At 43.1% G+C, this 27,193-nt stretch overlaps 1 protein-coding gene across 2 annotated transcripts in view; it reads right to left on the reverse strand.

The window, feature by feature from the left end:
• Positions 1-27,193, reverse strand: part of LOC141105768 (caspase-7-like) — an 86,661-nt gene that overhangs the window by 51,238 nt on the left and 8,230 nt on the right. The window lies entirely within an intron of this gene.

The following is a 27,193-nucleotide window of genomic DNA, read 5'->3' on the forward strand; positions in this document are numbered from 1 at the left end:
AGGAATACAGGAATAGAGTGACAGGCAGTTTTCTGGAGACCCCTCTGGACCAATCATTAATTTGCTTGGGCAGAGGCGGGCCTTCTATAAAAGGTTTGGTCACATGTTTCCAGAGGTGGTTGGTCTATGGGAAGTTGGAGATCCAGAGAGAAGGATGTAGAGACTGGTACAGTTTTGGTGCTCTCTTCCTGCGGGGGAGAGGGGAAGATGCACGTGGAGAGAAGGAACATGCAGGTGGAGAAGAGACTGCAGGAGATGTTGCATGAAGGCCGCTACTACTGACAGATACAAAGACTGGGAGAGGATCATCCGTGGAATTATGGACGATCGCTCGGTAACACATGTGAGTGTAACCCAGGGGAACAGCGCTTCTAAGAGACTTTAAAGGGGTTAGAGTGCGGGTCCGGAGAAAAAGGTATAGGAGTGGGCCTTAGAGAACTAACACCCTGGAGGAATCCAAAAAGTCATCTCTCTGGACTTTATTCAGAGTATCGTCCTTAGAGTTAAATTAGAAGTGCTATGCAGTCAGGAAGTGGTGACTAACAGGAGGAAGGAAAGATGCATTACACATTTTGGAACCAGTGCAAGATGAGAGTTCTCTATCAATGCTTGACATATTCTGGATTGAGTCATGTGATAGCAATGGAATGCCAGAAGTTGAATAAAGTTCATAAAGTTTAATGTTCATGGACTGTCTGTCGTGCCATATCTGTGAGGGATAGGGGGTAACGGGAACACACTTCAGGGAAGAACGAACTATTAGCAGCTCCTACGGGGGTAGTGCGCTTCACTAATCCTAGAGGACTCTGAACAAACAGTTTCCTTGGTACCAAGCACACATCCTGAAGTCCCTAAACCTGTATAGAGAAGCACCCTGGGTGCCAAGAGTAACACAGTAACAGGGCGTCATACGGTCACATTGGTCAAAAGTATACTCCTACCTAAGGACCTGTTTGTAAAGATCAGAAAATGTATTAGTTCTGCTTCCATGTAATATTTCACCTCATATCCTCTGGTTTATTACCATTTAACCGAGTGAAGCTGTGATGCCCAAAATTGATATAGTATATAGCGCTACCCCCGTAGGGACCACTGGATTAACCGGTTCTTTCCAAAACAGTGCTGAGGCCACCATTCACACAAGAAACAGTCCATTCACTCTGGCTCCATTAAACAGACTAGGGGATGTCTTTTTGTGATTTATTGCTTGTGGTTGTGGAATTTGTAACAGGAGAGTGGTTGGGGTGGTATGGGATACTCTAGAAATGCTGACTTGTAACAGGGAGACCCACTTCATTAGTTGCAACTTCGTTGAGCAGTTTTTTAAACCAGTAACCAAGAGGAAGGCCAGAACTGAGACCCTCTAGGAGCTGCCTTAGAGAAAGTGCTACTGCTGGCCCCATAAGTAGATCAGCACACAGTCACTAGATTCTTGAGATTGGATCAGTATTCACAATTTCCCATGGCAGCTGTACACCTCCCAGCTCTCACCAGGCACTCCCCAGTAGGTCATCCAGACCCAAATTCTTAGCTCCAAAAGTAATTAGAAATAGTCCCCCAAGCTCTGCTTGATAATCATCAAGAGACCATCAGCAGGACTACCTCAAAGGGGCAACAGCCCCTGAGGCTAGAAACTTCTGCAGTCGGACTAGAATAGGGCTGCACCAGACACCAGATTATGTTCTTTTCCAGCCATCTACTGGGCTCACCTCTCCAGGGATTGGCTAAAGCACAATAAATATTCGGGCTACCCATTTGACTTTCCCAGCCCTCTATGTTCTGGAAGCCTCCAGAATGCTGGGGGGAGCTATTAAACTTGCAGGCTGTGAAATCTAGAACCACCCAAAGAATAACTGCTTCAAGGACTACAGAGGAGTCTAAATACAGTAAGCCATTCATCCTCTCCGTGCTACGAGCTGTTGTCATGTGACTCAAAGAGAGACACCAGTCATCCAAATCAGCCCAGAGTCAGGTGTGTTGTGTGTACTGCTCCAAAAGTGAGTATACAGTATCTCACAAAAGTGAGTACACCCCTCACATTTTTGTAAATATTTTATTATAACTTTTTATTTGACAACACTGAAGAAATGACACTTTACTACAATGTAAAGTATTGAGTACACAGCTTATATAACAGTGTAAATTTGCTGTCCCCTCAAAATAACAGACAGCCATTAATGTGTAAACCGCTGGCAACAAAAGTGAGTACACCCCTAAGTGAAAATGTCCAAATTGGGCCCAAAGTGTCAATATTTTGTGTGGCCACCATTATTTTCCAGCACTGCCTTAACCCTCTTGGGCATGGAGTTCACCAGAGCTTCACAGGTTGCCACTGGAGTCCTCTTCCACTCCTCCATGATGACATCACGGAGCTGGTGGATGTTAGAGACCTTGCGCTCCTCCACCTTCCATTTGAGGATGCCCCACAGATGCTCAATAGGGTTTAGGTCTGGAGACATGCTTGGCCAGTCCATCAACTGGCTCTTCCGGAAAGCATTCGTGAGGTCAGGCACCGATGTGGATGAGAAGGCCTGGCTCGCAGTCTCTGCTCCAATTCATCCCAAAAGTGTTCTATCGGGTTGAGGTCAGGATTCTGTGCAGGCTAGTCAAGTTCCTCCACCCCAAACTCACTCATCTATGTTTTTATGGACCTTGCTTTGTGCACTGTTCCAAATCATTTGGTGGAGGGGGGGGGGTATTATGGTGTGGGTTTCTTTTTAGCGGTTGAGCTTGGCCCTTTAGTTCCAGTGAAGGTAACTCTTAAGGTGTCAGCATACCAGGACATTTTGCACAAAGTCATGCCCCCAAATTTGTGGGAACAGTTTGGGGATGGCCCCTTCCTGTTCCAACATGACTGCGCACCAGTGCACAAAGAAAGGTCCTTAAAGACATGAATGAGCAAGGTTAGGGGTGGAGGAACTTGATTGGCCAGCACAGAGTCCTGACCTCAACCTGATAGAACACTTTTGGGATTAATTAGAGCAGAGACTGCAAGCCAGGTCTATTCGTCCAACATCAGTGCCTGACCTCACAAATACACTTCTGGAAGAATGGTCAAACATTCCCATAGACACACTACTAAACCTTGTGGACAGCCTTCCCAGAAGAGTTAAAATTGTTATAGCTGCAAAGGGCGGGCCAACTCAATATTGAACCCTACGGACTAAGACTGGGATGCCATTAAATTTCATGTGTGTGTGTAAAGGCAGGCATCCCAATACTTTTGACAAACAATACATTGTATATTATAAAGTGCATATTGCCCAAGTGTCATTCAAATAAAAAAGCCCTCCCTGCAAAACTTATCTTGCCGCTTTGTGATCAACCATTAGTCCGCTTTTGAGTTGAATAATGGGCGGTGTCACTCCTCCCATTTCCTTACAGCCCAGGGGGTCAAAGATATGCTCCCGGGGGTGGGTGATCAACATGCCCTGGACTTTACCTCTTCCCACCCGGCCCCAGTGTCCCTTTAAAATGGATTAACTTCCCAAATGCATGACTACTGTGCTTGGCTGTCACATGGTTAGGAGCCTGTCCTGCCGGCTCCCAATCATTGCTAGAGACTAGAGACATGTGTTACGAATCGAAATTCAGATGTATCTGAATTTCCGAATTACAATCGCAATGAATTTCAATGAATCTGAAAGAAATTATAATAAATTGAAATAACGGAATAATAGAACAAATTATCCAAACTCAAAAATAAAATTTTTATTAGAAAATTAATTTGAACTGAAAAAAACACAGTAAGGTGTAGAAGTGAAATAAGATGATGACTCCTACTTAGGCTTCTTTATATAATAGAATAGAAAAAAAAATTAATAAAATTACATAGAATAGAAAGAAACAGAACAGAAAAGAATATGAAAGAATAAAATAAAACAGCATAGAAAATAATAAAAAATAGGATCAAATAGAACAGAATGAAATATAATAGAATCTTGTACAAATTTATAAGACTAAGAAAAATGATACGAATGCTTACATCTGATCAAAGGAACCTCCAGTGAACAATCATCTGCAGGGTAAGAAGCGGTCAGCACAGAGGTCGGTCCTGGCACATTGGAGAGACTGACAGATGTAGTAGACAGTGGCTTGCCTTGGAGCTTTCCCAGGAGAATGGCATTTATATCATGGAAGGCAATGTCTTACAGAGGCCTTGCCCCCTTTTTCAAGGCTAATGGATCGATATTACACAGTAGTATGGATATGGGAAGTGTGTGCACTACAATGCCCAGTAGGGCAAGATGAATATACTTAAAATGTAATTACAACCCTATATAAGAAATCATGGAATTAATCAATTTAGGACAATTTTACTAAATATATACTGTATTTTGATAATATATGGTTGGCTAGGTGGTACCGTGAGATACAGCACCTCATCCCCAAAATTGATCAAATAGTTAATGGGTATGTGGACAGGGGATTATAGCGGTGCTAGGGTCCAGGAGTATAAAGAGGAGAAGTACGAAAACAAGAAATTTATACAAAAAATATATAAAAAATTACAAAGTTTATTAATAGTTGTACATAGGTGAGAGATTACATTTAGGACGATTGACATTTAAAATAAGTACATAAATTATATATGACCCAAAGTATAGTAAAGTAGGCCTGATGGAGATGGCCGTCAGAAGAGGGGGGGCTCGATTTCCTACATGTTTCGCCAAGACATTGGCTTCTTCAGGGAACAAGAGCTCAAGAAGTGGAAATAGAGAAAGGGTTCTGTATACAGAAATATAGAGGACATCATGTGAGCAGATATATTCAACAATACAATACTTGGTATATACTTAGCAGGGTTAATATTGTGGCTGGACAATCATGCACCCCAATGGTCCCACCAATTCCGATATTGCAAACATACCTGCAGTGTCGGCACCAAGGGAGCGGCCGCACGGAGGCGTCACTACAAGGGAGTGGGCAGGCCGCACCGTAAAATATGCCTGCAGAGGGTATACAATATACCTGGCAATGGAATGTATTGACATTGTGTAAATAATTATTGGATTTTACATATGAAGATCAGTAGATAGTTATATATCAATTACGTGAAACTAAATTATGTATACATAGTGTATCAGATTCTCATTAAGGCGATATAAACTCACTTTGTTCTTTAAAAACGGTAGATTAGAGTGGACATAGAGTGCCTGTAGATGGATGCACACACACAGCAGGGCAGTCAATGAACTCAACAAGATTGGCAATCAATTGAAAAAAAGCCTGAGTAAGAAAATAAATTGCTTAGAGAGTAGTACTAATGATAGTTCTGGACTTGTTAAGTCCAGAACTATCATTAGTACTACTCTCTAAGCAATTTATTTTCTTACTCAGGCTTTTGTAAAAAGCCTTGTAAAATCCAGTAATTATTTACACAATGTCAATACATTCCATTGCCAGGTATATTGTATACCCTCTGCAGGCATATTTTACGGTGCGGCCTGCCCACTCCCTTGTAGTGACGCCTCCGTGCGGCCGCTCCCTTGGTGCCGACACTGCAGGTATGTTTGCAATATCGGAATTGGTGGGACTATTGGGGTGCATGATTGTCCAGCCACAATATTAACCCTGCTAAGTATATACCAAGTATTGTATTGTTGAATATATCTGCTCACATGATGTCCTCTATATTTCTGTATACAGAACCCTTTCTCTATTTCCACTTCTTGAGCTCTTGTTCCCTGAAGAAGCCAATGTCTTGGCGAAACATGTAGGAAATCGAGCCCCCCCTCTTCTGACGGCCATCTCCATCAGGCCTACTTTACTATACTTTGGGTCATATATAATTTATGTACTTATTTTAAATGTCAATCGTCCTAAATGTAATCTCTCACCTATGTACAACTATTAATAAACTTTGTAATTTTTTATATATTTTTTGTATAAATTTCTTGTTTTCGTACTTCTCCTCTTTATACTCCTGGACCCTAGCACCGCTATAATCCCCTGTCCACATACCCATTAACTATATACTGTATTTTGATTTAAGAATAATAGAAAATAATGGTATAGCAAAATCTAGCACGTATCTGAGTGACTCGTTATCCAGCATCTCACAGGAAAAGCTACACAACAAGGTGAGAACAAAAACCGCAAAGAATGTTCTTAAGTGTCAAGCTAATACTTAAAGTGGTGGTAAACTGCTGCGTTTTTATTTTTTTTCCTTTTAAACCTGCAAGGCAATGTCATAATGCGCTAGTATACATCATAGTCTAGCACATTATGTAAAACTTATCTTAGAATGAAGCTCTCCAGTAGTGCGCTGTCACCCGGTCTTCCTTCCGGGTTCGCGGACTCCAGCTGTGCGAGTGGCCAGAGCCACAATGATGTCATTCCCGCATATGCGCGTGGGAGCCGCCGTTTATGGCACAGGACTCTGAAGGAACGGCACGGGTGGCTATTCCTTCAGAGCGCATGCACTGGTGATGTCACCAGCTGCATCTAAAGTAAATATCTCCTAAACCAGTGGTCTCCAAACTGCAGCCTGGGGGCCGGATGCGGCCTATTCCTTGCTTTTTTCCGGCCCTTGGGGTGCTATTTTATTCACTGACACCAATGAAGGATACAATTTCTCCCAATAAGACCAATGATGGGCACAATTCCTTCCAATGACACCAACAATGGGGCCCAATGAGACCAATGATGGGGCACAATTCCTCCCACTGCTAAAGGCAAATCCACTCTGCACTACAAGTGCACTTGGAAGTGCAGTCACTGTAGATCTGAGGGGAAGATCTGAAATAAGGGGAAGCTCTGCTGATTTTATCATTCAATCGTGTACAAGCAAAAATGTTGCTTTTTATTTTCCTTGCATGTCCCCCTCAGATCTACAGCGACTGCACTTACAAGTGCACTTGCAGTGCTTTTGTAGTGCAAAGTGGATTTGCCTTTAGTAAATAAACCCCATTGCACTCCCAATGGCCACAGTCCAGCCCCCTAAAGTCTGAAGGACAGTGAACTGGCCCTTTGTTTAGAAAGTTTGGAGACCCCTGTCCTAAATGGTTCACGTTTAGGATATATTTACAGTACTGATAGGTAAGCCTTATTATAGGCTTGCCCATAGGTAAAATCATGCCTGGGAGTTTTACTGCCTATAAGAGGGGTCTAAAAAGGGCAGGAAGCAGTCAGCGGGTATCCATGAGGTGAGATGTGGTGTGGAACAGCACACAGTTGTGAGAAGGCTGTGGGCTGTTAATTGGCTGGGACATTGCTGGCTCCCTGTGACCTTTTTGGACCCCTGGAGCAGGCGGGGACTCTAAACCCTGTTGTGAGACTAGTGTATACTGGCGATGAGCCAAAGTGTTTTGTTTTTTTTTTGTATTACATTTTTGAACTATTTTGTATTTGCTGAAGAAAGCGGTTTGCTTTGCCTTTTTGGAAAATAAAGATTGTTTTCCTTTTACAAATATGGCTGGCTAGTGATCCAGACTCCACAAATATCGCACTGGGAAGTGTTACACTGCTACATTCCTGAGCATGCCTGAACTTTCATCAAAATATAAATGCTAGTTCCACTTTGTTTTTTTTCCCCTTTCTTGAACAGGCACAGGGAAGGTATGCAAAGTACAGGGGTATGTTGATCTCCTCAGGTCATTAACCCCCTCATGCCAGCCATACGCATATACACTCCCCGGCCACTTTATTAGGTAACCTGTTCAATTGCCGGTAACACAAATTGCTAATCAGCCAATCACATGGCAGCAACTCAATGCATTTAGGCATCTAGACGGGGTGAAAATGAATTGCTGAAGTTCAAACCGAGCATCAGAATGGGGAAGAAAGGGGATTTAAGTGACTTTGAGTGTGGAATGGTTGTTGGTGCCAGACGGGCTGGTCTTAATATTTCAAAACTGCTGATCTACTAGGATTTTCATGCACAACCATCTCTCCGGTTTACAGAGAATGGCCTGAAAAAGAGAAAATATCCAGTGAGCGGCAGTTGTGTGGAGGAAAATGCCTTGTTGATGTCAGAGGAGAATGGTCAGACTGGTATGGCGCTGCACGGCACGGGACCGATTGCAGGCTTGAGAGCCAGAATGGGGATTTGTGTGTGTAAACACTCGAATCCCTGTTCTGTCAGGGAAGAGGAGACAAATCGTTTGTTCCTAGTAAGTAGGAACAGCAATATGTCTCCTTCCCCAGTCAGTCCCATCCCCCAACAGTAAGAAACACTAACTAGGGAACACATTTAACCCCTTGATCGCCCCCTAGTGTTAACCCCTTCCCTACCAGTGACATTTACACAGTAATCAGTGCATTTTTATAGCACTGATCGCTGTATAAATGTCAATGGTCCCAAAAATGTGTCAAAAGTGTCCAATCTGTCCGTCACAAGAACGCAGATCACCGCCATTACTAGAAAAAAAAAAAAATAATAAAAATGTCAAATCTTTCCCCTGGTTTGTAGACACTATAACTTTTTATCAATAAATGCTTATTGAGATTTTTTTACCAAAAATATGTAGAAGAATACATATTGGCCTAAACTGAGAAAGAAATTAGTTTTTTCAAAAACATTTGAGGATATTTATTATAGCAATAAGTAAAAAATTTGTTTCTTTCAAAATTGTTGCTCCTTTTTGTTTTTAGCGCAAAAAATAAAAACCGCCGAGGTGATCGAATAACACCCAAAGAAAGCTCTATTTGTGAAAAAAGAAAAAAGGACGCAAATTTTGTTTGGGTACAGCACTCATGAGCGCGCAATTACCAGTTAAAGCGACGCAGTGCCAAATTATAAAAAGTGCTCTGGTCAGGAAGAGGGTAAAATCTTCCGGGGCTCAAGTGGTTAAACACCAAGGCCTACCTGAGTATTGTTGCTTCTGATGGCTCCTTCCAGCAGGATAATGCTCCATGTCACAAAGCTCAAATCATCTCACCACTGGTTTCTTGAACATGAAAATGAATTCAAATCAGGGGGGAAAGAACATTGAGGGGATTTTAACGGTGTCAAATGTAGAAAAGCGCAGTTACCGTATTATAAATAAAATATAATTTTTATTGACATAACATGATTAAAAACGAACATACTGTTACAAAGCAATAGGTAATTATAAACAGTTGGTGGTCAAAATCGTTACAGGTGAGTAGTAAGTCGCAGCAGGACATATTGCACACTAGCCCGACATGTTTCGCTATTATAGCTTCCTCAGGGGATGTGCAAAGGATTTTAATTTTTAGTTTTTACTGAGACCACTGAATAAATAAACAGAGAAAAACGAGGTTATAACAATCGTTTAAAACAATACAATGAGATAGTACATACAAGGTGTTAATTTGGATATGAACCTAGTTGCCTAAAAAACTCGACACTTACCCTATACATATTTTGCACCCATGAAACACCTGGCCGGATCCCTAACTACGCCCCACAAGACCAGATCCAGGGGGGTCAGTTTAGCACAGCCATAGAGGGCTGATAGGGGGACACTATGGAACAACAAGATCACCATAAGATTATATTGTTGGATAAATGACTTAAAATGAAAGCAAAAATTATATAATGTGGTAATAAAGTAATATAATAATAATGATGGGGGGGAGGGACATAAGTCTCCTAAATTGAATTAAATACTTACATCGAAGTCACTGATGGTATAAGTGATCTGATTGTCTGTACGGAGGATATGTTGGAAAGACTTCAATCAAAGACTGTGTGGAATTGACTGCAAGGACAAGCTAAAGGATGGTGGAAGGAGTGTTGTTATAAGTGACTTATAACGTTAATTTTAATAATAAAGTAAGATATGCGGTGCTTTAACAGATAATCAAATGTTATTAGTTGTTTTTATATTTTGAAAAATAAACACTTTTGCCTTTGATATAATATTCAAGTAATTTCTATTGCTTTAAATTTTGTAAATGAACGTATTTGCCAACTTGACACTCATTTTCATCGTGTTTGAGCAATGTTTGGTATTTCTCCATTATTCCTATACCTGCTTAATTTCCATCTTGTTAATTTCCCCGTTGAATACACTTGGTCCCCAACCTCTGTCCCCACATTCATTGCCCCGGGGCGCCCGCATCGGCCAGCCATACGGACGCCCAGGGCTTGCCTTTTCCATTCCACAGCAGGCCCTTTCCACGCCCAGCATCGCCGGGCAGTTACTTTAAAATCTCATGATGGCCTTGGCCTTCTGAGATTTTACCCCCTCAGTACCATCACTGCGCTGACATGGTGCTGCGGCGATTGGTGGAAGGGATCTGGGGCACTCCTACTATCGTTGGATGTGCCTGGACCCTCCCCTTCGCCGCAGGGCCTCTTGGTCAATGTAGTCAGAGGCTAGGTGGCAGCCGGTGCGCATGCGCATAGGCGTCTCTTACGTCTGCCTCGAGCCGGCGACGTCACACACCGGATCGTCGGAGGGCTGATTTAAACCGGCCCATCAGGCTGCCAATTCAGCCTGAGCCGGAGGGAGACACTGTACTGTGGCCTAATCTGTAAGGTAAGACGCTATGCAGCGCACTATTTATTTACAACTTACTTTCACATCTTTGGCTCATTGGTCACTACTATTCTTCTACCTGGAAGAGGTCATCTACACATTTACTATCCTTATCTTTGGGGTTATGCTACTTTTCTCCCTTGTGCTTATATAAGCAAGCAATTTTCCTGGTTTTACGATTCTCAGGTGTGGATAGTTGGCTATTATCCACCTCTTCTGTTCACTACCGGTGTTCCCCATTGCTGTTGGTTCCCCATCACCATTTATTACCATTCTCATCACTCTCCCCAACAAATATGCAGCACCGCATATCTTACTTTATTATTAAAATTAACGTTATAAGTCACTTATAACAACACTCCTTCCACCATCCTTTAGCTTGTCCTTGCAGTCAATTCCACACAGTCTTTGATTGAAGTCTTTCCAACATATCCTCCGTACAGACAATCAGATCACTTATACCATCAGTGACTTCGATGTAAGTATTTAATTCAATTTAGGAGACTTATGTCCCTCCCCCCCATCATTATTATTATATTACTTTATTACCACATTATATAATTTTTGCTTTCATTTTAAGTCATTTATCCAACAATATAATCTTATGGTGATCTTGTTGTTCCATAGTGTCCCCCTATCAGCCCTCTATGGCTGTGCTAAACTGACCCCCCTGGATCTGGTCTTGCGGGGCGTAGTTAGGGATCCGGCCAGGTGTTTCATGGGTGCAAAATATGTATAGGGTAAGTGTCGAGTTTTTTAGGCAACTAGGTTCATATCCAAATTAACACCTTGTATGTACTATCTCATTGTATTGTTTTAAACGATTGTTAGAACCTTGTTTTTCTCTGTTTATTTATTCAGTGGTCTCAGTAAAAACTAAAAATTAAAATCCTTTGCACATCCCCTGAGGAAGCTATAATAGCGAAACATGTCGGGCTAGTGTGCAATATGTCCTGCTGCGACTTACTACTCACCTGTAACGATTTTGACCACCAATTGTTTATAATTACCTATTGCTTTGTAACAGTATGTTCGTTTTTAATCATGTTATGTCAATAAAAATGATATTTTATTTATAATACGGTAACTGCGCTTTTCTACATTTGACACCGTTAAAATCACCTCAATGTTCTTTCCCCCCCCTTGATTTGTATTCACATATATTGGGATGAGGTATCTTTAGTAAGGGTGTTGGTTTCACCAACCGGACCAAAAAATCATGAAAATGAATTCACTGTACTCCAATCAGTGGCGAGCCGTCCATACGGGGCGCAGGGATGCCGCCCCCCCTCATTTACATACAGGGCGCAGGACACATGGATTCCAATGGGTTTTTTTTTATTTTTTTTTTAAGCATGCGATTAGAGCCTGAGGTTCAAAAAAGGGTGGGCTCGGGGCGCAGTGTGTAACAATAGCGACTTAATATTCGCTATTGTCTTCCTGATTCTCCTCCCGGTCAATCAGGAAGCAGTTCCTGTGACCGATTGGCCGCATTCCCTTCCGTCCACCGTGGTTGGCAGGGTGGGGGCTTTCGCTTTCCGCATTCATGTCCATCTCCAGAGGGGGTTGTAATCGCCGCATTCACATCCATCTCCCACGGGTGGCGGGTCTTGGTGTGCGATACTGCTGCCCCAAATGCCCCCAAATTATTATTTTTTTACCAATCCCATTGGCCAAACGTTTGCCACACGGTTGGGGCGCAGTCCCATTGACTTCAATGGGTCCTCTTGGCAAATGGAACACCTGCCAATCTGACATGTCGTTAAAACTGGTGCACCGCGAAGCACCACGGCAACATTAACAGACCTGAGTGGCTGCCATATCCGCTTGTAGGTGGCCCGTAGGAGGGCAGTAAAACGCAAATCAGCTGCCTATTTGTACTGCCCGTTGCCAACCGTGTGAATGAGGCCTTAGGCCCCCGTTCGCATCTAGCGTTTTGGGATTGTCGGTGGAATCGCCACGATTCTGCCCATGATATCAAAGCGCACTGCAACGCTAGCAAAACGTGGCATGTGTGTTCGTGTGCCATTCATCTTTAAAGGCATCAAAACGCAGTGCGGTTTTGCCATGATTGTCACATGACTTATCGCGCAGAAATAGCAGCAAGCCACATCGTGCGAAGCTTGTCACCCCAAAGAAACTCCTGCTCCTTTTTGGGTGACAACCTTCGTGTGATAATTGCAGCAAAACCACACCACGTCTTGGTGCCATTAAAAATGAATGGCAATCAAACATTGCAGTGCGTTTGGAATCGTGGGGAGAATCGCAGAGTTTCCACTTCTAAAATCCCAAATCAGTAGATGTGAATGGGATCTTAAAGAGGCTCTTGAAGATCCCTCCACAAGTGCATTCTCCAACCTCACTGGATTCATATAGTTGGGTCTGGATGTATATTTTTCCGTGGCAGGTTTTCTTTATCACACTGTTTTAGGCCATTATACTGTATATCTATGTAACTTATTACCCCCTGGCTGCCATTGAGAGAGGAAAGGTCTATCAAACAGGTTTGACAACTTAGTCAGGCTCCTCATTCCCTTTGAGACGTGGCGGGTGGTGTCCCTCCATACACTTCCTCCCCTCCTATTTAAAGACATTCCTTTCTTTATTACACATATTTAATGTATGTAGAGCTGATAATTTACATAGCACTTTACATACTGTACAGTCAGGGAGTTTACCATCCAAGGTCCCTATCTGACATACATACACATACTAGGGACAATTTAGACAGGAACCAATTAACCTATCAACACGTCTTTAGAGTGTGGGAGGAAACCGGAGTACCCAGGGGAAACCCACACAGGCACAGGGAGAACATGCAAACTCCATGCAGACAGTGTCCTGGTTGAAATTTGATGTGTAGATGGATTGGTTGAGTGTAGACCAGTGGCAGCTGGTGGTTTTTTGTTTGGGGGGGTGGAAAACAACCAAACCGAACCCACCCCCCGCTATCTATCGGTCCTCTGGCACTTACCCCATCTAGGCGGCAGGGACCGGGCATCCAGGCATCGACCAGCTGGTCTTCTCCTCTCCTCCTTGCTTTCACTGTGCGTCTTCTCCCCTCCTCCAATGCATCCAATAGGATCGCCTGTCCTTTCAGCCATTCGGGTATCAGACCCGCTTCCCGGATGGCCAGGAGGAAGATCAGTGTTGCAACAGCGACTATTCATTCGCTGTTGCAACACACCTGGGTGGGCTCCAGACGCATCCTCTGCGATCTGAGCCCACCCTATTTTGAAGCCTATTAGTGCCTCTGGCTCTAATTAGGTACTTCAAAAAAAAAAAAAACCTGGCCGCTGTAATTAATGCGCCCAGTGCCCTGAAAGGGGCCGGAAGCAGGAATAGGGGGTGGTTGTGACGGCCATGGATACATTCATTCATAGCATGAACGCGATCTATTCATATAGGGGGTAGCGTGGATAGAGGGGGCAGCCCCCGGGCGCCCATAATGGACCAGCCATCCCTGATGTAGATGATCTGGCTGCGACATTTGCAGTTGGTATTTGGAGCAAGGCTGGTGGTAGACTATTTTAGGGCTGCAACTAACGATTATTTTCATAATCGATTAGTTGGCCGATTATTGTTTCGATTAATCGGTTAATAACATTACAAAAAAAGTGTGGCGTATAATTTAGTTAATATGTAAAGTTTAAAAAAAAGCAATTTATTCTTTAATATCTATATGCAGTGGTAAATATAAATAAAATAATAATAAATATGGTTAGGGAGCAAAATCTCTAATCCACTCTGAGAACAACAGACAGAAGAGATATACTGTATATACCATTAGAAGAGATATATACTGTATATACCATTAGAGGAGATATATACTGTATATACTATTAGAGGAGATATATACTGTAGATACCATTAGAGGTTGAATCTGGTAAATTTCATCATACTCAGATCTTAAAAAAAAAAGGTTAAATAAAGACTGTTTTGCAGATTTTCAAACAGAACTGTAATATATTATATGCTGGCCATACAAAAACAATGTCTTTCTCCAAAAAAAAAAAAACAATGACATTTTAAGAACATTCCTCCGATTTTCGAATTGTTAGTGGGGTCAAATCGATGTTCGTTTTCAACCACAGTGACGGGAAAATTTAGAAATAGAAAACTTCTCGGTCAAAGGAATTTTCAGACAGTGTATGTGGTTTTCCTTCAGAAATTACATTCATTTTAAAACAAAATTTTAAAAGCAAGTGAAAATTTCAAACAACATTCTTTCATTCAGCGAATGTACAAAGATTTTTCATATGAATATTCTCGTCTGAAAAGTGATCCATGTGGCCAGCATAAGGCTCGGTACACACCTATGCAGTTTGCATTTGCTCTGTTTCTACACTGCTTTTTGCTGTGCGTTAAGTACATTATAGAGCGCCCCAATAGCAAAGTAAAGAAAACTTCTGCCTTTAGAACCACTCACTTCCTGCCCAAGACTACATGTCCCATGAGGCATTGCTCCTCACACATTCACAAGTTCTCAGGCACTTACTGACATATATATGGATGGTGTACTGAGCTGTATGTGTGCTGCACTGTATTTCCCGATCTGTAAACAAATAATGCATTCTGTACGCAGGCCAACTAATTGGCTGGCCAATTCATCGATTATGAAAATAGTAATCGATTAATCGATTAGTTGTTTCAGCCCTAGACTATTTTGCTCCCTAGGCAAGACCAGCTACTTGCACACTTAACAGTAGAAAATAGTAAAAACGACAAAACCTGAAACTGCTAAATTTGTCCAGCTAACATATAGTTACACAGTTGGTGTTACATAGTAGGTGAGGTTGAAAAAAGACACAAGTCCATCAAGTCCAACCTATGTGTGTGATTATGTGTCAGTATTACATTACATATCCCTGTATGTTGCGGTCATTCAGGTGATTATCTAAACGTTTCTTGAAGCTGTCAATGCTCCCCGCTGAGACCACCGCCTGTGGAAGGGAATTCCACATCCTTGCTGCTCTTACAGTAAAGAACCCTCTACAAAGTTTAAGGTTAAACCTCTTTTCTTCTAATTGTAATGAGTGGCCACGAGTCTTATTAAACTCTCTTCTGCAAAAAAGTTTTATCCCTATTGTGGGGTCACCAGTACAGTATTTGTAAATTGAAATCATATCCCCTCTCAAGTGTCTCTTCTCCAGAGAGAATAAGTTCAGTGCTCGCAACCTTTCCTCATAACTAAGATCCTCCAGACCCTTTATTAGCTTTGTTGCCCTTCTTTGTACTCGCTCCATTTCCAGTACATCCCTCCTGAGGACTGGTGCCCAGAACTGGACAGTATAGTCCAGATGCGGCCGGATCAGAGTCTTGTAGAGCGGAACAATTATCGTTTTATCTCTGCAGTTGATCCCCCTTTTAATGCATGCCAATATTCTGTTTGCTTTGTTAGCAGCAGCTTGGCATTGCATGCCATTGCTGAGCCTATCATCTACTAGGACCCCCAGGTCCTTTTCCATCCTAGATTCCCCCAGAGGTTCTCCCCCCAGTGTATAGATTGCATTCATATTTTTGCCACCCAAATGCATTATTTTACATTTTTCTACATTGAACCTCATTTGCCATGTAGTCGCCCACCCCATTAGATTGTTCAGATCTTTTTGCAAGGTTTCCGCATCCTGCGGAGAAGTTATTGCCCTGCTTAGCTTAGTATCGTCTGTAAATATAGAGATTGAACTGTTTATCCCATCCTCCAGGTCGTGTATAAACAAATTAAATAGGATTGGTCCCAGCACAGAACCTTGGGGAACCCCACTACCCACCCCTGACCATTCTGAGTACTCCCCATTTATCACCACCCTCTGAACTCGCCCTTGTAGCCAGTTTTCAATCCATGTACTCACCCTATAACATCATCCAGTCCTGCCGCATGCAGCGGTATGCGGAACTACAGTATGCGCAGTGTGTGGGGAACATCGGCTGCAGTGGGAGGCAGGGGCAAAAAAAAAAAAAAAAAAAAAAAAAGGCCCAGGTATTTTACCTTTGAGACAAAGAATGGAAATTGAGGGCTGTGTCCTCAATCTCCTTCTCTGGAGCCTCAGCAGACTGAATGGACAGGAATAACTCTGTACAGAGGCTTCCAGTTCATTCATAAACTGAGGCATAGTAAACACAGTTTTTACTCTACACCAGTAATGAAAAACAAAACAAAAAAAAGACAGTCATTTCAGACAAGGAATAGAGCAGTAAATGACACATTTACCGGCCCCTTCCCTGCTCTCCATCTTGACAGAACCTCCACAGCAGCCGGCAGGTGAGGAGGGAAGCCGAAAGAGCTGGGCGGGGGGCCAGGAGAGATCAAAGTGGACCCAGGAGAGAAGAAACAGTGGGGCAGCAGGAACTGGATAGTTGGGGTGACATATGGAGAAAACAGTTCCCCTCCATTTCCCTCTTGCAGCTGCTGAATGCCTGCGGGAGGGGAAGCTGGTCTTCAGCAGCTGCAGGAGATCAGTTTCTGTACATGCCGCTGCCTTGTTAGGACATGCTGTGGTTGCGCTTTCAGGCAGCATTGCACCTTAGGCACCTGCCTAGCTTGCTCAGTGGTAGCGCCAGACCGGGCTTCCAACAACATTTCATTGGAATTCATAAAATAACCAAATGCATCTGCTCAATGGTGCAAGCAACGCTTTTTCCAAAGTGATGCAGTGGGAAGGCCTCCCCTCCTCGACTGTGCAAACCAACTCACTTGCAACAACCTTGGATTGTGGGCTCCTTGAGGGTAGAGACCGATGTGAGTGTGCGATGTATGTGTGGAGCGCTGCGCAAATTGACAGCGCTATATGGGTACCTTAAATAAAATAATATATAATAGAGAAGCGCGGTTCTGTTGATTTTTCTGATTTATGCATTTTTTGTTACCTACAAATTAGAACTGCAGCTTGGGGTATTGGGAAGCGCAGTAATTTTATACTTTTTGGTTTATAATAGAGAAGCATTTTAATGAGATTTACAGGGATAGGGATAGATGTAGACACGTACCCACACTCACTCAGGTTGAACTGGATGGACTGGTGTCTTTATTCAACCTTACTAACTATGTAGGTTAATGTGTTGCTCACTCGTTAAAAATTGAACTGTTGGTACTGCACATATGTGACCCAGATGCAAAAGAACAAACGAGAAGCTGATTCACTTATGTCCATTGAGCAATCAAAATTCGATCATAAGGCCCGGTTCACAACGGGGAGAATTGTCAGGCGATTTAGTCACCCAACAGCAGCGCATTTTTTACTGGCAGGGAGGGAACGCTTGTAATTTACACACATTCCCACACCTTCGTAAATGTGACCCTAGGCTAACCCTGTACACTCCGGCTCTGTTCACATCTTGGCGTTCTGAAATTGCTGCCATTCCGCCTGCGATTCCAAATAGCGGCAAATCGTGGGACGCCTGTGCAAGCCCGTCACTTCCAATGGCACCCCGATCACGGCGATTCATTGGTCAACAATCGCGGTAAAATCGCACAAACAGAATCGTAGGTACTTGTACTTCTTTTGGGTGACAGGCGTCTCACGATTGTTTGCATGATTTTACTGCGATTGTCGCCCGATGTATTGTGGCAAAATCGCGCTGAGATTGGGGTGCCATTGGAAGTGACAGGGAATGCACGGGTGTCCTTGCCGCTATTTGGAACTGCCGCGATTCAGAACGCCAAGATGTGAACGGAGCCTCAAGGACTTGTTTGCTTTAGTTTGTTATGCCTATATTTCTTATCCGGCAAAATATTTCTTTGTTTGTAAACAAAGCTTCAAATGTTTGTATCATCTGGATGTAGCGATGTGTAATAAGAACTTCTGTCCATTGTATCTGATCTGTATGACACATATACATGTATACACCAGGGCCCATTCGCACTGCACACAAGGGTTGTCATGCATCAATAAGCCTGGGTCCACACTAGAATGCAGTGTAGAAAGCCCACAATCCATGCACTTTTTTCTGCACCACATTCAAACTGCACTGCTCTTGCGATCTGCAGTGGGTGTCAGTGCAATCATAAGGACACCCCAAACGCTGGGCATTTTCCTGCACCAGATCGCTAGGTACAAAAGGACCATGCCATCTGGCTGCAGTGAGTTCCCAAAATTGCTGCATGCATGACTTTGGTGTGGTGCGATTTGAGCCATTCAAAATGAGTCGGCTTAAATTGCACTGTATTGAATCGCAGGAATATGGTGCAGTTCCTGTGCAATTCATAACGCAAACCAAGGCTTAAAGTGAAACTTTAGTCAGAAAATCAAGTCCTGCTAGAGGACTTTAGGCTGGCCCCTTCTGCAGGTATAGCTATGTAAAACATTAATACTAAGTGTCTATACTGTATAAAATCCAGTAATACACTGTCTCCCCCCCTGCTCTGCACATGCTCAGCTGCTCTCCATTTTTAGTCACTGCCAAGTTTGTAGAGGCCGATCTGCTGACAGCCTTGAAGTGGAATTAAACCCTCCTATCCAGCCAAGGAAGCTGCTTCTGTTTGATCTGCAACTGCCATGGTGCTGCACATGTGGTCAGTTAGGACATCAGCCATTTGATGGTTTGACAGTTTGGCTGAGAACACAAGCAAATGTGGCAGTTAGCAATCCAGGTATTTCAGGAATGTAACTGTATTTTGAAATTGTTAAATCAATGGTTTTATTTCCGCTTTATGATTTACTGCTGTTCAGGGGCTCTGGAATTCAGAAAAATGGTGGCCTCCAGCAAGAAAAAACAGGAGCAAGGCTGGAGGCAACTTACAGCACACACTCATTTTGGTTGCTTAATTATTAAATGTAGAATGCATGTTCCTTCATTGCTAAAGAACATTATTTATCAAGTTGTTATAGGTAAAGTTCCACTTCAAAGAGGATCTAAACCTAAAAAAATTAAATTATGAACAGGCATCTCTTTATTGCAGAACAGACATGGTATGTCCCTTTTGTAATAACACACACACACACACACCTGTCAGCTCACAATCTTTTATTGAACGTACACATGCGCAGCTCAGCCTGCATTCCCAGCACATTGCGGCTGTATTAGAATGACTGAGGCTGGCCATAGACTAGTCCGTTTTTTTTCATTCAACCAGCGGGTTGAAATTAAAAAGCTGACCAGATTCCCCCATCCACACATTCAATGTGAGTGGAGGAGTCCTCCTGCTGTCATTGTATTCTGACAGTGGGGTAAACTTTCCCCGCCATCAGAATGCATTGATCAGAATTGCAGTCTATAGCCGGCAGTGCTGACCTTGTGGCTTTTTTCCAACAGGGCGGTTAAAACAGAAGTCGATCAGTAGAGCGTACATACATGGATCGAAACTCAGCCAGTCCCTGATGAACCAGTCACATTTCGGTCCAACTATGACCAGCTTGACTCCCGTGCACATGTGCGAGATCACATCATCCTACACTAGCCAATCAAGAGGCCTTAAACCCAGCACCAGGACGCAGCCAGGGGAGAAGAGGATGTAACTGCTAGATGGCTGGAAGGTGGAGGCGAGTATCTTGCAGATACTCTTCTGTAGACGGCTACAGCGTGGCTGTCAAGTCCTGAGAGGGTGTCATGTGACGTCCTTCCGTGATCCCGCCTGCTGCGGCACGCTCTGTAAATCGCTAGTTCCTTAGGACACAGCTGATCACAGATCAGGATAAAGGGCCAATCACAGCATCCCTTTACCATGTGATCAGCCGTGTCCAATCATACCCATCACTGAAGCCTCATCAGCGCCCATCAGTGAAGCCTCATCAACGCCCAACAGTGAAGCCTCATCAACGCCCAACAGTGAAGCCTCATCAGCGCAGCCTCATCAGCGCAGCCTCACCAGCACCCATTAGCGAAGCCTCATCAGCGCCCATCAGCGAAGCCTCATCAGCGCCCACCAGTGTAGCCTCATCAGCGAAGCCTCATCAGCGCCCATCAGCGAAGCCTCATCAGCGCCCATGAGTGAAGCCTCATCAGCACCCATCAGTGCAGCCTCATCAGCGCAGCCTCATCAGCGCCCTTCAGCGAAGCCTCATCAGCGCCCATCAGCGCCCATCAGTGCAGCCTCATCAGCGAAGCCTCATCAGCGCCCATCAGCGAAGCCTCATCAGCGCTGCCTCATCAGTGCCGCCTCATCAGCGCCCATCAGTGCAGCCTCATCAGTGCAGCCTCATCAGCGCCCATCAGCGAAGCCTCATCAGCGCACATTAGCGAAGCCTCATCAGCGCCCATTAGTGAAGGAGAAAAATTACCTGATTGCAGAATTTATTAACAGACTATGAAAAATGTTTTTTTTTTCTTTGCAGTTGAAAATGCACAAATGTAAACGTGACCCATAGGAAACCATGTTAAATGGACTGCAGTGGATTTCTGAAAAACTGAAAACACACTGCAAAACGCACAGGTGTAAACCTAGCCTGCGTGTCTCATAGGGCAGTCCATTCACTTGAATGGGCTGCCCTGTGCACGATTGTTGTCCGAAAAGAAGCTCCTGCTCCTTTTTGGGTGACAAGCTTCATGCGATTTGCGAAGGTGCGGTTTTGGAAATTGGATGAAAGGTTTAGCATTTGGAAACAATTTTTGAAAGATAAAAAGTGAATTTTATATATAACTATTTAGATCAGACCAAAATCAGGGACAAATGAGGAGGGACAGAGGGACATTGCTCCAAATCAGGGACAGTTGGGAGCTATGGCATTGTGCTGCGATTGCCATGCGATTTAGGATCATGGGCAGAATTGCGGCAACACGCTTCATGCGATTTGTGAAGGTGCAATTTGCCACGTGACAGAATCACATTGCGTTTGGGGTGCCATTGGAGGATAATCGCAACCATTCTGCCCGCGATCCCAATTCGTGAGATGTGAATGGAGCACAAAAGCCGCAATTTTAAAATGTTTGAAAATGACATTAACATGTTAAAATGTATGCGATTTTAGTGATTAGCAATTAAATGATCAATTAATGTAAAACCAATCAATAATGGGGGTGGGGCAGGGCGACTCATGCAGAATGTGGCATGTTGCAGCCATTTAAGATCTCTCCCATTATAAAAATTCATTCACATTTTCACTTTCATTTTCCGAGAAAGAAAAGGACAGAAAAAGCGGCAAAGTGACTGCTGATTCAGAAGGTCGTGATATACACATAGTAGCTACAGGGCTTGGCTGGCTGGGTTCTGTAGTTCCACAGCAAGTCCTATCCAGCACAGTCTCCCCGTTGGGGTCATTTTCGCTCTCTATTCATCCCGGTGAGTCGGTGACCATTGTCACTGAGACAAAATAAGGGATGAGGAATCCAAAATGTTACAGTTGTCACCGTAGCAGGAATAGAGGAGAATTCTGCCAATGGGGACACCTGATCTGGTGACAATGGAAAGGAAAACTCTGGCCTTAAACAAAACAAATTTTCATATTTGAGCAAGTCAGCACCCTCCCTGATATCCCTCATGTTGTAAACTGTTGGCACTATATAAATCCTGAATAATAATGATAAAAATGGCGTTGGCCCCAAAGGTATTTTATAAGATGCAAATGTTGCCTATCCCATTGCCTCAAATTTATTTTAAAAAGTTAACACAAATACTAAAGGGTTTCATTTGGAAAAATAAGAGACCAAGGGTAGCACACAAAGAATTATGTAGAGGGAAAGCCTATGGGGGACTGGCCCTCCCGGACTTTAAAAAATATCATTATGCAATAGCAATAGCATGAGCAGTTGACTGGGTTAAGGGAGAGACCACCAAAAGATGGGTCAACCTGGAAATAGGTTTAAGTGGAGCACGTTTGAACACAATACTTTGGAATCCCCCATGTTGTAGAACACTAGGTCCAAATACACACACTATTACACAGCACACTTTTAAAATTTGGGACTGGATGCACACTTCAAACGGGTGGGAATACAATTCACCATCGATTTTTTTAAAAAATAATGAGCTGTTTCCTCCAGGGATGGAGGAAGTGGGGGGCAACTGGATTATAAACAACAAGACACAAGTTAAACACATTATGAAGAAAGGGAAAATAAGCACGTATGAGCACATAAACACATATAGAGAGCTAATGAGGCTTGACCGATGGCGGTATACACAACTATCGCACTTTGTTAAAAGCCTCCCGGCTCCGATACGGGAGGAGAACAATCTTTTGCCAATAGAGAAGTTATTTAATAATAATAAGCTGAAAGGTTACATTTCGGCCATATATAAAATACTACTGAGTGCGGAGGAGTTGGAAATGCCACCATTCGTTAAGAAATGGGAGATAGACCTTGGGGTATCATTAGATGAAAACGCAAAGGGCAACATACTAAAAGCCACACACAGTACGGCTTCTGACATAAAAACAATAGAGTCAAACTATAAATGCCTATCCAGATGGTACGCCACGCCCGTACAGATTAATAAATATCAACCAGATAGGTCCCCTAATTGCTGGAGGGGATGTGGGATGCCGGGATCCATGGCTCATATTTGGTGGAGCTGCCCAGTGGTCAAAAAATTCTGGGTAAAAGTAATCCAAATAATTAAAACGATCACGGGCAGATCAGTACCATGTGACCCATGGATTTGTTTGTTCCACAGTGCGGAAGGAGGTAAGAGGGAGTACAATATGTCTTTAATTCCAGTACTATTAAACACCGCAAAAAGTGAAATCCCCAAGAATTGGCAAAACACAGAAGGTCCTAATGTCAGGGACTGGCTGATTAAAATACAGGGACTGTATATTTTAGAGAAAGGGGATATAGAGGGGCTTCTTAGAGATGATGCATCGAGGAGAGGTAGATGGGCAATGTGGTTGACCTTTAGGAATTCTCTTTCATATGCCGAATTAGTCTCGAAGTGAGCTGTCCCAAGGGGGTATCCAGTAACCACATCGGAGTAAGGGAAAAGGAAATAGAGGTCTGCTGGGGGGGGAAGGGTGGAGGGGTTTGGGGTTAGGGGGGGTGGGTTGGGAGGGGTTACTGAGAGAGGATGTTGAGATCATGGAATGTCTTTGTTAATTTTATTACTGTATATGTTGTAGCCTCGGCGACTCTCTCAGGTTTTGTATGGTCTGTGAAAAATTTAAATAAAGATTAAAAAAAAAAAAAAAAAATAAATAATGATAAAAATTTTTAGCCCCCGTTCACACTGGAGTGACTTGTCAAATCGCATGACAAGTCGCAGCCTATTGCCGGCAATGGCCGGGTTCAAATCGGTGCAACATCAACTTTGCGGTGCTGCACCGATTTGAAAAAAGTAGTTCCTGCACTACTTTTGGCGATTTTTGGTGCGACTTGTATAAACATCTGTGCATGAAGCTGCACAGATGTCTTACAAGTCACACTCAAAGTCGCACTGACATGTTTTCATTTCAGATGAAGTCACACAATTTCAAAGCCGCAGCCAATTTGAACGGGAGCTCAATCTGAAAAATATATTGAGAAGTATTAGGGAAAAAACGGCACTACCTGGAAAACCTGTTTGACTAAGCATATACAGGAAACATTATACAAACGTTTTTTTTGCATATATGAAGGATCCCCAAACCTATATAGAAGAAAAATTCAATGTTGTCACAACTATAAGAAAAAAATGATAATGGTAAAAATTGGCTGGAATACATATGTGTGGGTCAGCATATAGTTGCATGCATCCTACATGGAGAGTAGTGTATAAGGCAGGTCAGAAAAAACTTATCTACACCCCATATATTCCTGATGGATCAATATTCTCTCTCCAAATCAGGAACTGCATTAATCACTTATTACCAAATGAGAGCATACTATATATACCGAAAACATGTAAAGATACAATTATGATGATTCCTGTGAAAAAAATTGCATACACCAAAGGTATAATATATATCTATATATATATATATATATATATCTCAATGTTTGTACAGTTCATATGCTGTGGCGATTATAGCAATACATAATAGTCCCATGCAATTCATACGACAGCCAGGCAAGATATTCCCCAGGGTGACTTTCATGTGTACAGGGTTGGATGGTGACTTCTGTGATCCCCCCTCAAATTGCTCACTCACCAAATGTCAGAACCCCTGCAGGGGTATCAGGCCTTTAGTCCTATACAAGGGCTTTGCTGCTCACTGCTGTTGTACCTCAGATGTCTCCAATGGTATCCCGGTGGATCATACTGCGGTTAAACCCTTATGCATCAGAGAAAAAAAAAAAAGGCTTCCATAGTGTGATAAAGTCCCAAAAATGCATTGAGTACAGTGACTGTGCATACCATCCAAGCTAACATCTGGGCATTATCCCTCCCCAGTGGTCACGGGTGGGTGAACGAAGTGTAGCTCTTGGATGTTTTTAACTTTTAAACCTATATAATTTTCACCTTGTGTTTTTGGATTTTATATATTTTTTAAATAAACATTTTTGGGACTTTATCACACTATGGAAGCCTTTTTTTTTTCTCTGATGCATGAGGGTTTAACCGCAGTATGATCCACCGGGATACCATTGGAGACATCTGAGGAACAACAGCAGTGAGCAGCAAAGCCCTTGTATAGGACTAAAGGCCTGATACCCCTGCAGGGGTTCTGACATTTGGTGAGTGAGCAATTTGAGGGGGGATCACAGAAGTCACCATCCAACCCTGTACACATGAAAGTCACCCTGGGGAATATCTTGCCTGGCTGTCGTATGAATTGCATGGGACTATTATGTATTGCTATAATCGCCACAGCATATGAACTGTACAAACATTGAGATATATATATATGCCTTTGGTGTATGCAATTTTTTTCACAGGAATCATCATAATTGTATCTTTACATGTTTTTGGTATATATAGTATGCTCTCATTTGGTAATAAGTGATTAATGCAGTTCCTGATTTGGAGAGAGAATATTGATCCATCAGGAATATATGGGGTGTAGATAAGTTTTTTTCTGACCTGCCTTATACACTACTCTCCATTAGGGATGAGCCGAACACCCCCCGGTTCGGTTCGCACCAGAACCTGCGAACGGACCGAAAGTTCGCACGAACGTTAGAACCCCATTGACGTCTATGGGACTCGAACGTTCGAAATCAAAAGTGCTCATTTTAAAGGCTAATTTGCATGGTATTGTCCTAAAAAGGGTTTGGGGACCCGGGTCCTACCCCAGGGGACATGTATCAATGCAAAAAAAACTTTTAAAAACGGCCGTTTTTTCGGGAGCAGTGATTTTAATGATGCTTAAAGTAAAAAAAAAAAAGTGAAATATTCCTTTAAATATCGTACCTGAGGGGTGTCTATAGTATGCCTGTAAAGTGACGCGTGTTTCCCGTGTTTAGAACAGTCCCTGCACCAAATGTCATTTTTAAAGGAAAAAATCTCATTTAAAACTGCTTGCGGGTTTAATGTAATGTCGGGTCCTGGCAATATGGATGAAAATCAGTGAGACAAACGGCATGGGTACCCCCCAGTCCATTACCAGGCCCTTTGGGTCTTGTATGGATATTAAGGGGAACCCCGCACCCAAATTAAAATAAGGAAAGGTGTGGGGCCACCAGGCCCTATATACTCTGAACAGCAGTATACAGGCTGTAGGTTTGTTGTTAAGTAGAATCTCTTTGTAATTTTGAACGGGTACATTTTTAACGTGTTTAGCTCCAGCCAAAAAATCTTTTTTAAGCTTTTTGGAAAACATAGGGAAGGGTTATCACCCCTGTGACATTTGTTTTGCTGTCTTTCCTCCTCTTCAGAAGATTTCACCTCACTTTTTGTCCCAATGGATTGGAAAGCATCAGTGGAAAGGAGAAATGTTTTTCCCATATTAACTCTTACAGGAGAGAATTTCCCTTCCTAGGGGTAGATTTCACTTCCTGTTGTCTCCTTCCGTTTGCAAGTAGGAGTCGTTTGTAAGTTAGTTGTTTGAAAGTAGGGTCCTGCCCTATATACTCAGCAGAAATTTGGGCCTTAGGTGTTGCTGTGGCCACAACACTGTAAGCCCTCACAGGGCTCTGCTGTGAAATATTAGATCAAGAATTGTAATTACATGCCCCTGTTGAACAGGAGCTGAAAAATTAGGCCTTAGGCACTGGTGCTGGTGCCACAACACTGCAACCCCTCACAGACACTCTAGTTGGAATGCAGGAACGAGCCCTGCTGCAAAGTATTGCATCAAAAATTGTAATTACATGCCCCTGTTAAACAAGGGCTGAAAAATTGGGCCTTAGGCACTGGTGCTGGTGCCACAACACTGCAACCCCTCACAGACACTCTAGTTGGAATGCAGGAACGAGCCCTGCTGCAAAGTATTACATCAAAAATCGTAATTACACGCCCCTGTTAAACTGAAAAATTGTGCCTTAGGCACTGGTGGTGGCACCCAGAACCAAAAATGTTCTTACAAGCTATCAGCGTGATGATTGAGGAGGAAGAGGATAATTACTCAGGGATAGTCACTCAGCATCAGCATAGGCAGTCTTTGAAGGGATCTGAGATTTCAAAAAAAATTATTCGGTTACATCAGCATCAGGTGCTTGGTAGCTGGTGGTGATCCAAGACTCATTCATTTTTATGAAGGTCAGTCGATCGACCGAGTCAGTGGACAGACGCACCCTGTGATCGGTTACCACGCCTCCAGCAGCACTGAATGTGCGTTCCGAAAGAACGCTGGATGCAGGACAGGCCAGTAGCTCAATTGCATACTGTGCAAGCTCTGGCCAGTGATCCATCCTCAAGACCCAGTAACCCAGAGGATTTTCGGTGGGAAAGGTGTCCAAGTCTGATCTTGCCCCTAGGTATTCCTGCACCATGTAAAACAGACGCTGACGAT

The sequence above is a fragment of the Aquarana catesbeiana genome, linkage group LG08, assembly GCF_042186555.1.
Source record: "Aquarana catesbeiana isolate 2022-GZ linkage group LG08, ASM4218655v1, whole genome shotgun sequence".
Classification (NCBI taxonomy): domain Eukaryota; kingdom Metazoa; phylum Chordata; class Amphibia; order Anura; family Ranidae; genus Aquarana; species Aquarana catesbeiana.